We start from the raw sequence: 13,979 nt of genomic DNA, 5'->3' as shown, positions 1-13,979 counted from the left end.
TTGCAGTGCGAGACTAAATGATTGCAGGAGCATGCCAAAAGTTCAGCAAGTGCAACGCATCCCTATGACCTTCTCAAAGGAGCTCCAAAGTTTGCTTGGCATTCCTCTGGATAAGCCGCACAGAGGAGGGGTGGTCAAGGATGCAGATTTGAGTCAAATTGAGGGGGTTGATAAGAGCTGTCTGCCCAAAGCCCTTTGTTGTGATGTGCCACACCCCCGCTAGACAGGCTGCCAGCTGATCTGGCCAGCAACAGACTCTACTAGCTGAGCCCAGACCAGACCGAGGAGCCTCTCCTCCCTTCTGCAGCTCCTCCAAGCCCTTCCCATCCCTTTCCTTTGCACGCACACGCACACATACACATGCACGCACGCACACACACACACACACAGCACCTATAGGACACACACGCGCGACGTAAACACCACTTACGCTCCGGTCTAACAAAAAAGTGTTGAAAGGAAAGCCTCATTTTATCACAGACTTCCAAGATGAAACAGGTTTACAACTCCGCCTTGCTTTGTGATCAGATTATGCTCCTACTCATTGTTGGCAAGCACATAATGGGTGCTCACTTATGCTGCTTGGATGTGATAAACGATTCTAAAGACGTATGTAATGACCCAGTTATTTCCTATAGGAATGGAATGCCTTTGTACTGTCAAATTGGCCATTGCTTATTTGGCTCTATTGTCTGCTCTGTAAAAGCCAGCATTTATCCACCTTTTTGTGTTCTGTATGACACTGACATGGGGGTCCATCCATCCATCCATCCATTTTCTATTGTTATTGTCTTCATTAGGGTCACGGGTGAGCTGGAGCCTATCCTAGCTGACACCCTGGACTGGTCGCCAGTCACGCTCACCTATCATACACGCCATGGGCAATTAAGAGTCTTCGATGAACCTAACGTGCATGCTTTTGGAATGTGGGAGGAAGCCAGAGTGCCGGGAGAAAACCAACACAGGCTCGGGGAAAACATACAAACTCCACACAGGAAGGGCAGAACAGAGATTCAAACTTAGAACTGCAAGGCAGATGTCCTATAAACTAGTACTCCGTGCTAGTAATGTAGTTGACCCAATAGCTTACAAGTATAAAGCCTATTTTTCACAGAGATCCTGCCAAATTGTACCAATAGAGCCTTGACATAACATTGGGCATTTATTCAACATTGCCTTGTATTCAGAACCCAACAAACACGAGATGGACTGATGTGACATATAAAACATTCGACGGGCAGTGACAATTGCTTTCAACACAACCGTACGTGGTATGTGGTGCATTGAGATACGAGTGATCAGACCTACGAGTTTTTCTTGACACGAGCGGTCGTTCGGCCGATTTTCTGCTTCGGCTTGCGAGCGCAAACTTGAGATACAAGTGCTGTATGGTGCCAGCAAACTCAACTCACGCCACATTAAGGAGTTTTTAGGCGCATAGTGAACAGTTCTTCAAAGAAAGAGGAAATTTATTGTCAAACTAAACATGAAACAAAAAGATTTACAAGTTGTGTATTTCAAACAACAAAACAACCTTGCCTCATTAATTCCCCCAACAATTTTTCCCGTTTGTAAATACTTTCAGCCATTTGATTGTCTTGTCTTGTTCAATTTGTAATTTGTGTTGTAAATGTATGTGATTGTTGTTTGAGTGAGGATAGGCTTTGTTTTGGTGGAGCTAGTTTTTCAACTGCGACAAAATTTACCACCTGAAACATGACCACTTCTGTATGTTCCTGTCTTTCTGAACCAATCCCATAAATGTAGAAAATCAATAAAAATATTTGAAAAAAAATTGAGCACGCTAGCCTAATGCTAACACATCATGGAAAACGCCATAGATAAGCACCTAACAATTAGCATCGACAGTTGCGGTGTTGCCTTGAGACAATGGCTATATGCACACAAACAGTGAAGCCACACATGTAGACTGACAATATCCCAATACTCATAGTAACAGAAGTGACGTCAGCCCCAAGTGTGCATGTTTTTAAGTCCAGGTTAAAAACTCTTCTTTTCCCTCCATACGTTTTAGAGCATTTCCACTTTTAAATGATATTTCTTGCACTGTACACTGTTTTAATTGTATTTTTATTTTTTCCCCTCTCTTTGTTTTAAATGTTTATAAGCTGTTTTTTTTCTTTTTAAATGCTTTTAATCATGTAAAGCACATTACCTTGTGTATGAAATGCGCTATATAAATAAATTTGCTTTGCTTTGCTTAATATATTCTTTATCCTCTGCAAAAACAACTAATATTATTGCAGCTTATTGAGTCACTGGGAGTAGAGGTGACTCTTCTTCGTTTGTATCTGTAGGACTGTATAATACATCATACTGTATGTCATCAAAAACAGAGCACCCCCTGTTGTAAGTCTCAGGTGTCAAACTTCTGATCTGATACTACCGCTGAAGTTAAAAAAAAATGTCGGGTCAGCTTTGCCCCCCCCCCACCCCGACCTCAATTTAGTGTTGGTGCCATTCATACAGAACATCGAAATGTGGAAAAAAGCGAGACTCACATTTCTCGCCTTGTTGTGTTGAAAGCAAGTGTGGCTGTCTGACAAACATTTTACATATCACACCAGATTTCATGCATCCAATAATCTGAATGCGGGATGCTGTCGCTGTGTGAAAGCACACACTGTTGCGGCAACAACACGCATGGCTGGATTCTGTGTACAAGGGAAAGGTTGAAAAATGTTATGGCTCTGATGCTGCAATTTTGCAGGATCTTTTTTGGAAAAAGGCTATAGTAGTGTCAAACATGTTACCTTCCTCACAGACTGTTTGACCACACTGATATTGCAGCCCCTATCCTTTGGCTATTTATTCCTTAAAGCAAAGGAGACACTCCCGCAATTTGCAGTTGACGCGTGTCTCATAATCTGTGAGAATAACGAGGCTTTCCGCTCATTCCATTGGACGGGCCCAGAATATGGGTCATCTGAGTTCAGCAGAGCTTCCTCAGCCAACCTTGCAGTGATTTTCACACAGCCAGATTCTGGCTGTGCTTCCATCCAGCCCCTACTAGTCGAGGAAAGAGCGCACGGATCAGCAGTGGAGTCAGTTCCAGCCTGTAATTGCAGAGTGGGGGGGACACTTTTATAGCCTCCCAACAAAGAGAGCCAAGTACCAGACGTTCCTACTTGTGTAACGCGTCATTCCGTCATTGCGGTCTTTGTTTATGCAAGTCGGCAATGTAAGAGGAGCTCAAACCAGATCTAGAATTTGACCTGTGCTGAAAATGTATCATTACTCTTCAAAATGATCAAAGTAGCAATAAAATATAAATACAAATATATAATTATATTTTTGTTACACTTTTTAAAAAGGTCATATGTCTTAAAAGGAGACTTCTTCTCAATGTAAAGCATTTAGCTGCATTTGGCCATTTCCCAGCGACTTAAATTACATTCTGGGTTAATTCTTGGTCGGTTTTATGGCTGTTTGTTAGTTTTCTGGATCAGACAAAAACTACTTAACTCACTGTCACAAAGGGTTGTGATGGCTGGGGCGTGTGTTCATGTAGGTTGTAATAAAGGTGTAGATAAGTGATAAGAATGTCTGCGATTGGTGGCAGTTATTAGTAGGATTGTTTGACCACTATTTGTACCATGTTTAAAAGGAATTAAATTTTTTTTGAATGCATATCCTGTAGCTGGCAATGACTCCAGGGCGTCATGTTAAGATACATAAAGTGAAAGGAAAAATGCTTGTTTTAAATAGTCATATCCTTCCTCAATACAGACATAAATTTAAATTTATTTATTTAACCAAAAATTATCCTAAAAATGACCAGGAACTTTTAGGATGGTGCAAAAACTGCTGGCAACCCCGAACGTGTTAGGGATATCAATAATATTCAAAGAGTGAAAAACAGTGAAAATTAACAGTCATTTCCAGCAAAACCATACCATTCAACAAATGAAATAAAACGCTTCAACTCAAAATTCGGCCAGGGTATAATTAAATTTGGCTTGAATGTATATATTTTCAAGTTCTGGACAAATTATTATTAGTATATTATAAAATTTTGCCGATGGTGTTCATAAACTACATCTCAGGGTGCTGTTTTAAAAAAAAAAATAAAAAAATATGCTGACTGTACTTCTAAGTTTTATGTTTCCTCCAATGACGTGTGCAGGATATACACAATGATTATTAAATCACTCATCCAAGTGCATTTAGTTTGAAGGCAGCAAATGTTGGGGGGTCCAAGGTTACCAGACGGCATTGATCTGATCTCCTGTTTTCAGAGGCTGGGCTCCCCTGCAACACATCCTGAATTGTACAAAGCAGAAGTGAAATATAATCTCAGGTTTATATTAAGATTATAAAACAATCTCACCTTTCAATCTTTGTTGTGATCGTACCATCCTGTGCGACTCTTGAGGCATAAACTATTCTTAATGATGAAGAGCTTTTGGGAAAGCCTCTTGTGGTGTCATCTTGTGGTTAGTGAGTACACGGTGTACTCCCTTGCATGCCTCATTACTGTGCTCCGATTATGTTATGCAGTTTGCGATATTCCAAAGGAGACATGAACCCTGACAGGCTCATTACAAGTCATGTTCTTGTAAAACAACAGGCTGGGCCTGATGTGCCCCCCTGCTAAGTGGGCCTCACAAAAGGCCATCTTGTGATTATATAGGAGCTCTTCAAAAATGGTTGGCATCATTGAGGAGGAACACGGTCAATAATTCTTAAAGACAAAGTGCCTAATGGCATATTTTACAGCCGGTTTGAGGTTTTGTCTGGCCCTCTTTTGTGGTCTGCCGGGGGTACCTCTGATACAGTGAGGCTCTTGTATAGCCTTTTATTTTTTTTTGTCCGCACTAAAAAAATAAGTGTCGGCACCTGGCAGCGTAGATCCACTGCCATTGAGAAGCACTTATTCATGCTTGCCCTCTATTTCTGTACACGTGTGAAACTGTGATTAGTGCTGGCCCTTTTTTTTCAATTATCACAATTTCCACACAGGAAAAAGGAGTGGCAGAAAGAGATTATATGTACTGCAGCTCTTCCAGCGGTTTAGCATTTGGCTTGTGCTGCGACAAAGAGTGCACAGTGTTCCGATTTGGCCAGGATGAGGTAGCGGGGTGGAGATGGGGTTTTCCTGCACTTGCCAGAGTCTGGGTCTCGTCCTAAGTCAAAATTTTACACGGGTACAAGAGGTCAGTGTTTCTACCTGCCACACGGCAGGATTTCCACCACCTCCTCCCAGCTGACTGATATTTTTGCTCAATGTTGTTGGAAGAAACTAAGCAGTTTCCTGTTTCCTGCAAACATGAGGCTTTAAGGAATGCTAGCTGTATAGCTTAAGGAAGGAGGAAGACTTTTTGTCATTTCGTCCCTTGTTTTGGCGCAGACAGAAAGATTCTAACAGTGAGTGAATGACTTCAAGTTTGCACATTCGTAGTCATCACAGAACAAATTTTATTGACCCCATGACCAGCATGCAGTTGCTAACATTCAAGCCACCTTTCCACCAAGCTGTACATTTCAGTTCGGTTTACCACTGTTTGAATCTGACAAGTAATTCCTGATTAAGCTTGTATTTCCACTACGGCGCGTAGAGGCGGGGTGGCCATAGCTGCTTAATAGTAGCAGGACAGCGAAAAGAGAAAACACCACACCCGGACATGATCTGTAAACAAGGGACACTAATGACCAACTAGTAGACAACACTGTTTTTGGTTCCACTTCATACAATTGAATTGCACCAACTGGTACCTGAAGGAATTGGTACTGAAAAGGAGAACAACATTGGTTGGACTTTATGAGACCCACAACTTTTAAAATGCCGAACATTGTGTACTACATCAAACTGAACCAAACTTTATTGCTTGCTGGAAAACAAGGCTTTAGTTCTGAGAAAGTCCCACCCATGACATGGGAACTGAAAAAGTCAATTGTAGTCACAATTATACACACCCCCAATTCCAGTGAAATTGGGACGTTGTGTAAAATGTAAATAAAAACAGAATACAATTAAATCCTTTTCAGCCTATATTAAATTGAATACACTTTAAAGACAAGATAGTTAATGTTCAAACTGATGAAAGTTTTTTTTTGTTTTGTTATTGCAAGTATTCTCTCATATTGAATGTGATGCATGCAACATGTTCCAAAAAAGCTGCGACAGGGGAAAAAAAAGAGTTGAGGAATGCTCACAAAAACACCTGTTTGGAACATCCCACAGGTGAACAGATTATTTGGAAACAGGTGAGTGTCATGATTGGGTATAAAAGAAGCATCCCCAAAAGGCTCAGATGTTCACGAGCAAGGATGGGGCGTGGTTCACCTCTTTGTGAACATCTGAGTGAACAAATAGTGGAAACAGTTCAAGCACGCCCGCTACCCGAGTGAGGCTAAGCGGTACAGAAAATGAATGGATGGATGGATGGATGCTGTGTTCTCTGGGGCAAAGAGGAAAAGGACCATCTGAATTGTTATCAGCGCAAAGTTAAAAGAACAGCATCTGTGATGTTAAGGGTCTGTGTTAGTGCCCATGACATGGGGTAACCATTAATGCTGAAAAGTACATACAGGTTTTGGAGCAACATATGCTGCCATCCAAGCTTTTTTTTTCAGAGATGTCCCTGCTTATTTCATTAAGACAATGCCAAGCCACGTTCTGCACGTGTTACCAGCGTGGCTTTGAAGTAAAAGAGTATGAGTACTTGACTGACCTCCCAGCAGTCCAGCTCTATCTCCCAATGAAAATGTTATGAAGCGCAAAATATGACAATGGCGATCCCGGACAGTTGAGCAACTGCAGTTGTACATCAAGAAAAAATGGGAAAGTATTCCATCTACGATCTTTCTATAATTAGTGTCCTCAGTTCCCAAAATTCATTGAGTGTTGTTGAAGGGAAAGCTGATGTAACAACGTGGTAAACATGCCCCGTCCCAGCTTTTCTGGAACGTGTTGCAGGCATGAAATTCAAAATGAGAAAATATTTGAAAAAAAACAAACAATGAAGTTTATTAGTTTGAACATTAGCTATATTGTCTTTGTCGTGTATTCTATTGAATATAGGTTGAAAAGGATTTGTAATTCATTGTATTCTGTTTTTATTGACGTTTTACACGATGTCCCAACTTAATTCAAATTAGGGTTGGTAGGTACAGTATAAAAAAATGTTTAAAAAAAAAATAATAAAAAATCTCATTTATAGACACAATATACTCATTAGTGGCCTCAAAATAGGTATAAAGTGCACACGAATTTATAGGTTCAATATCATTCCCAGGAACAACCCGGCATGTCTGGGTAAGAAAATGGAACGAAATGACTTTTTTTTTTTTTCAAAACTTGATGTTAATTACACTGATTCAAAATAACCAGACGCTCCATTGAGACTACATTGATCATTCCTTCTACTCAAACACTGTACATTGAATATGATGTTTGCTAGAAGGAGCTGGATGTTATGTGTCCAATGGAAACAAGGTATTTGTTAATCCACTTGATCCCCAGGATGTAAATAACACCAAGGTGGAAGCCACTGTCGTGCCTGTTCTAATCATGTGGTGCTGTATTACTGCACTGTAAAGGATACACAAGGCGCGTGCCACATGTGACATTCGTATTCTAACCTACATACAGTATGCACACTTTAGAGCTAACTGGATATTTGTCTGCTAATGTTGGAGCATAAATGGGATTTAACTGTGATTAAGCGGCCAAGCACGCATCATGGCCACTCCTAACACAGAAAGGCCCCTGTCATTCACGTCAATGGCTATACCGCTTTCAATTGGCCACAGGCTCATGTATTCTTTAGGTACTGTAGCACTGGATTATTCCAATAAAAGCCAGTCTGTTCTTCCCACCCAGCGGCCCCTCCCTAAAGGCTTTGGGCTGCAAAAGAAAATAGGTGCTGGAGCGTGTTGTATTGTGGCAGTGAGGACCTGCGAGGTGGTGTACATTACCAGTGGCAGGAAGAAAGGGATTCAGACCTGTGGAACACTGCACACTGTTCAAAAACCAACAAACCACTTCTTGCACGCGAACGACAGCGCTGTTGCAAATGATGGAGTGTATAGTGCAGCAGGGTGGGGGTAGGGTGAGTTCTGGTACAGTATATATTCACTGTCAATTCCCTCCATTGATGTAGGTCATTTATTCAGTTGCATCTGTAGCTAATCTGATTACTGTTTGAAGCGATGAGACCTCTGAGGCAGAGGGCACCCCTGTTAGGCAATCACGGGGTCCCATCTGTGAGTTTCATCTGCTTAAAGAAGAAACCTTTGGAGCTATATTATTCTCTTGCAGGGCTGCGCGTATCCTCACTATGGTAAGGCGCGTCCCCTTGTTGTGGTAAACTACAGCATGTGCGTTTGTCTGTCACACTGGGGCGTGGCTGTCTGCGCAAGGTGAGGAGAATTCAATGGAGCTGTGTATGATGGACAGGAATTCAACCTGGTAAAATGTTGAAGTCCTTAGTGTTTTGTAACAATTGACTGGTGACCAGTGCAGGGTGTACCTTTCCTCTGGGCTTTGGGCGAGGTATCAGCTATAGAAAATTGATAAATGGTTGGATATTTTTTATGTAGAGATGACAACATTGTGGTAGGATAATGGTTCACATATCTGACTTTCGTGCAGCTATAGTGGGAACAAGTTTCCACTAAATGCCCCATTCACACTTGTCCTGCATCTTTTGCATGAATTCATCTGCCGTTACACCAATCTGGATAGGTGTCACGAATTTACGAATGTTATTATATTCACTGTAAAGATAAGTACTGAATTTCCAGTTGCACATTATTAAAATGTAATAAACTGATATAATTTCCCCCCTTTTCCTTGAAATAAACAAATTTGTGTGTTCAAATTTAGTACATTTTTTTTCAGTGTATTTGTATTTGTAGTTTTTACATTCTTTTTATAATGCTCTAAAATGACGGCGCCAAAATCCTGGCTAATCTGAAAATAGTAACTGGTGTCATGTATGTTGAAATGGTACATCTCAACTGAGAGACAAAGATATTTTTATGTTGGGGAGGAAGTAAGTTTAGCCTGGGTTGTGAGTGGATGTGAGTCTTCGCCGCTTGTGCCTTTACAGGTGCACTTCCGGTCCACATTAAAAAAAACATGTAAGACTTATTTTTAAGGGTAATGTTGTATGAGGGTTTTCGCTATTTGTGGCAGAACTTGTCCCCTCCGGCACCATGAGTTAGGATTTACTGTATAGAAAACGGAGGGATAGGTGGCAGTCGTGTCGAAAAAAAATCTCTGTTCACGAGGCAAGACCCAGCATCAGATTCTGACGGTGTGATAACTCTGAGCAAAAATACTGAGCATTCACGGTATTGCAATTACAGCTCTAAAATGTATAATTTTGAAATCCATCTATCCATCCATCCATTTTCTTCCGCTTCTCCGAGGGTCGGGTCGCGGGGGCAGCAGCTTTAGCAGGGACGCCCAGACCTCCCTCTCCCCAGCCACTTCATCCAGCTCTTCCGGGGGGGGGGATCCCGAGGCGTTCCGAGGCCAGCCAGGAGACATAGTCTCTCCAGTGTGTCCTGGGTCGTCCCCGGGGTCTCCTCCCGGTGGGACGTGCCCGGAACACCTCACCATGGAGGCGTCCGGGAGGCATCCGAATCAGATGCCCCAGCCACCTCATCTGGCTCCTCCCGATGCGGAGGAGCAGCAGCTCTACTCTGAGATCCTCCCAGATGACCGAGCTTCTCACCCTATCTCTAAGGGAGAGCCCGGACACCCTGCGGAGGAAACTCATTTCGGCCACTTGTATCTGGGATCTTGTTCTTTCGGTCACGACCCACAGCTCGTGACCAAAGGTGAGGGTAGGAATGTAGATCGACCGGTAAATTGAGAGCTTCGCCTTTCGGCTTAGCTCCTTCTTCACCACAACGGACTGATACAAAGTCCGCATCACTGTAGACGCTGCACTGATCCGCCTGTCGATCTCCCGTTCCATTCTTCCCTCACTCATGAACAAGACCCCAAGATACTTGGACTCCTCCACTTGGGGCAGGATCTCATCCCCGATCCGGAGAGGGCACGCCAGCCTTTTCCGACTGAGGATCATGGTCTTAGATTTGGAGTTTCCTCCCAGCCTCCACCCCATGGGTGCAGGCGCTCGGCTCAGAGCCCCACCTCCAGGCCTGGCTCCAGAGGGGGGCCCCAGTGACCCACGTCCGGGCAAGGGAACCCTAACTCCGTTAATACTTTTCATCATAGGAGTCTTTTCGCCGTGCTTTGTCCCCTTACCGGGGGCGTGAAGCCCCAGACAAATTAGCTCCTACGGTCATTGGGACACATAAACCCCTCCACCACGATAAGGTGACAGCTTCCAGGAGGGGTCATTTTGAAATGTTTGGGTAAATAACTTTTTTCCATTGAACACACTGCACAGGTACATTAGTAAACGTAAAAATAAACAATTGATTTTTTTCAAAATACAATCTAACTGTGGTACATTGGTAAAAGTACTTATTTACCAGAAAATGAGGAGCTACTTTTCTGCTATATATTTTTTTGTTGTAAGTAACGTCAGAAACTAACTGATGTTAGCCATGCTTGTTAGCTAGTTATCTGCTTCAGTAGCAGGTCAATGGTATTTATTTCGCCTATTGTCGCTACGCTAACTCTCGTAGCTAGTTGCAAATGTTCATTTCGAGACAGCGTTATAGTAATATATTAACGTTACCCTGAATTTGTTAGAGTGATGGATCGGAAATGTGGTATTTTTTTCTACCAGGCCGCAGTACTGTCACTGACTCCTCGCACCTCGGGAGGGGCAGGATCGTATCACTTTGCCTGCACTGACGACTCCCCCGAAAATCAGCTCATAACGCTGATGGAAAGTTTTAGTGGTTTTGAAACCGTGACTTTTAAAAACTGCGGTAGACCTTGAAACCGGCAACCGGCGCATGCTGTTCACATGGAAGTTCAGAAACAATGCTGTAAAATGGATGCCGGCCTAGGAGTTGGTGCCGTGTAGGTGCTTGCCCAGTTCCCAGGTTTTATCCAAAATAATTTATTATATACCCAGTGGTGCAGTAAAGCTACACTTTACTGGAGAAGCGTTAAAACACGTCCTCCTTTTTAAACAATAATGGTTTCATTTTCAAAAACTTGTACTCTGGGATCTGTTTTCAAAGTTTTGCGTTGTCATGTAATAAACAACTACATCTACACTGTTTGTTAAAATGGCGTTTGACAAACCTCTTCCACTTAAATGCCATCAGGTGGAATGCGAGCAGTATCTCCTGTCTGTATCTCGTCTTATCGAGCAGTGCTGAGGCCTCTCAGGGTTCGGCGGGACTGTTGTTTTCTTCTGGGCTCCTCCAAGGTTGTATGTCTCATATGAGCTCTAATGTCCATCCATCAGCTCCATCGGCGAAATGATCGAGCTGCGCTTTGTCCTGCGGGCCCATCTTTTGCCTGCACCTGCCACTGCGGACGCACTGTAAACACATAATAATGGTTGTGACTGTTTGCATGTCCTTAGTTAACCAGGATTGAAAAGATAAGGAGACTCCAGGTTGTTTCAGCATGCACTCAGGGCTGAGAGAGAGTGCCCACTCAAACTAATTGAGGCCAATTTGATGAGCTGGTCAATGCAGGCGAGCCATCCCTGATGCTCCCTTAAGAGTTAAAGGGATGAAGTAATGCATGGATAAGTGTATGCAGGAATCGGACGGTCAAACTCAACCTCGCTACATGTCTCCAGACCGAATGTCAATATCCCCATGCAATGTGGCTTGAGGGAAGAGCGTTACGGTGAGTACGCACAGCCCGTAGGATTGACATTACAGGAGCGCTCCTCCTGCTGGGAGCCAGGCTGTCGCTATTGTTCACAACCTGACAGCTATAAGGCCCATATGGGCTGGCAGCCTATTCAATGGTCCCTCTCAATAATGACAAAAGATATACTGTAGATCTTCATGTTTTTAGAGTCCTCTCCTGAGAAGCTTGAGCCAAGTTTCCATCACACGCACCTTACCCCGCCTTTTATCGCTGGTGTTTAACACGCTGTTACATATAGGGGTACAAGACAACAAAGGATAAGGGTTGTGGGATATAGTAGACAGTACATTTTTGTATCTCAAGGTACTGATATCCAGTGTTCCCCCTGCTATATTGCGGTTAATGGTGGGTTTTTGCAGGATACTTACATAGCGTAATGCCATCGCATGGCGGAAAGTAGAGTCACAGCCACCGAAGCACATTTCATCTATTTATTTAACGCCAGGAAAACTATATAACTCATAAACACAATAAGCACACTCATGCAGGAGCTGCTGTCAGCCACAGCTCACGCCTAGACACTCACAAGCAGACTCGCACACATGCCACCCCACCAGGTCCCACCTCTTAAAGGCACAAACACAACAATATGTACGGTATTTTCTAAACATTTTGTGCTTGCAATTTCATTCAGTGTTCAAATACGCTTACAGTGTGTTTAAAAAGTATGTTTTAATAAGGTTAAATGTTTTTAAAGCGTGTGTGAGGAGTAAAACTATACATCCCTCTCTGCATCACAGATTTTCACCTATTGCTAAAATTTTAATTAAAAAATTACCTAAATAATTGTTTGAAAACAAGCAGTTTTTAAAGATTGAATGCAAATGTATTGTACTTAAAGGTTAAACACAACTGAACTGTACTTAAATGTACTGTCAGTCTATACTGGATTTTAAAAAACTAGCTTAAGCCACTGTAACATGGTGATTAATTTAGTGATTCTTTTGTATACCAGAAGTGGTACGTGTACCACACTTTGAGAATCACTGCTCTAATCGGTACACTTAGGTTTGGTTTGGTTTGCTGTGGTACTCTTCTGATTGTTAAACCGTGGTCTGCCGTGCCTTTCCATTGCAGGATGTGTTGGTGAAATGGTGACGGTGGCACCTTCTTTGTAAAAAGTGTGATTTACTGCCAATGAGACAGCACAGAACTTTCCACTGCATTAAAAACAAGCAGATTAACACATGATGGCGCAAATGCTGCCTACAGTCTTTTCCTTCTAGTGTATTCTATCTACTCTTTATGTTCTGTTGTAACACAGAAGCTACAGCATCACTGTACGGCAGTATCTATGTCTAGTTCCACCCTTCACGAGTAAACCGTACCCTGCTAGTCGTGACAGCTACCACCGTGAAAGGCTGCTTAAGAGTGCTACGGTATGGGTCGGATAGTCTGGAAGCATTTATAATGGAAATACCGAAATATGCGTACCTCACCGTACCAGATTAGACTGCTTTGTGGAAACTGATCATACGGCCCCGAGCTATAAAAGTTGAGGGTGCAAAATCAGTAACTTTGGTAACGTCAAAGTTACTGCTTTTTTCGTTGACGCATACAGCCACCAGTACTGTGTGAATAATGACCAGTAACAAAACATTTATTAGTGAAATTGCTGAAAATTGGATCATCTCAGTAAGGCATGAAGATGGAGCAGCTAAGGGTCATGCCAGTCTGAGCTAGTCGTTTTAATACTATCCAGAAGAGCGTCCCATAGGTGGTTGTCTGCTGGCAGAGAAGCGCACTCCGGGTTGTTTAGAGGTCGTAGTCTGCTGTAAACATGCAACCATATTTTAGGAGTGTGCCAAGCCCGACCACTGGACCTAGTCTCTCATTTGTTGCCATGCTGGCTGACCACTAAAGAGTTGTGGCGAAGTGACTGCTACTCTAATGGGCATTGAACTAACCAGTGCAGCTTCCCTGTCCTTCAGATGTTTTCATCTGAAGGATGAAAACAGATCCACACAGGTTTAGTCTGCACCTTGTGTTTTTGTCTGAGATTTTTTTTATAAAGAGATATTTTCAAGATGATCTTATACATTTTTCCCCTTTCTCACCTGCCAATATGCGTTTGCTCTCCTATGGTGGCGTCACATGTTGCTTTCAGCGGTGCTCATGCTTGACGACACACCAGGAATGTTATCTGCTTCTATTTGATATGCCGGAGCGTTTTGTTGGAGCAGGTGACCGT

General features: G+C 42.7%; 1 protein-coding gene and 1 long non-coding RNA gene across 2 annotated transcripts in view; one reads left to right on the top strand and one right to left on the bottom strand.

Annotated features, from left to right (window-relative positions):
* The window catches only part of klf13 (Kruppel like factor 13), a 28,092-nt gene that overhangs the window by 1,120 nt on the left and 12,993 nt on the right, over positions 1–13,979 (top strand). The gene's annotated exons all lie outside the window — the stretch shown is intronic.
* The window catches only part of LOC133478417 (uncharacterized), a 24,370-nt gene extending 10,391 nt beyond the window's left edge, over positions 1–13,979 (bottom strand). The window contains exons 1-2 of the long non-coding RNA XR_009788673.1: positions 13,846–13,979; positions 11,204–11,445 (exon numbers count right to left, since the gene is read on the bottom strand). This is a non-coding gene — a long non-coding RNA (uncharacterized LOC133478417). The remainder of the gene's footprint in view (positions 1–11,203; positions 11,446–13,845) is intronic.

This window comes from Phyllopteryx taeniolatus, chromosome 5, assembly GCF_024500385.1.
Source record: "Phyllopteryx taeniolatus isolate TA_2022b chromosome 5, UOR_Ptae_1.2, whole genome shotgun sequence".
Taxonomy (NCBI): Eukaryota; Metazoa; Chordata; class Actinopteri; order Syngnathiformes; family Syngnathidae; genus Phyllopteryx; species Phyllopteryx taeniolatus.
The sequence above is the reverse complement of the archived record's forward strand: the minus strand, read 5'-3'. Positions and strand labels throughout refer to the sequence as shown.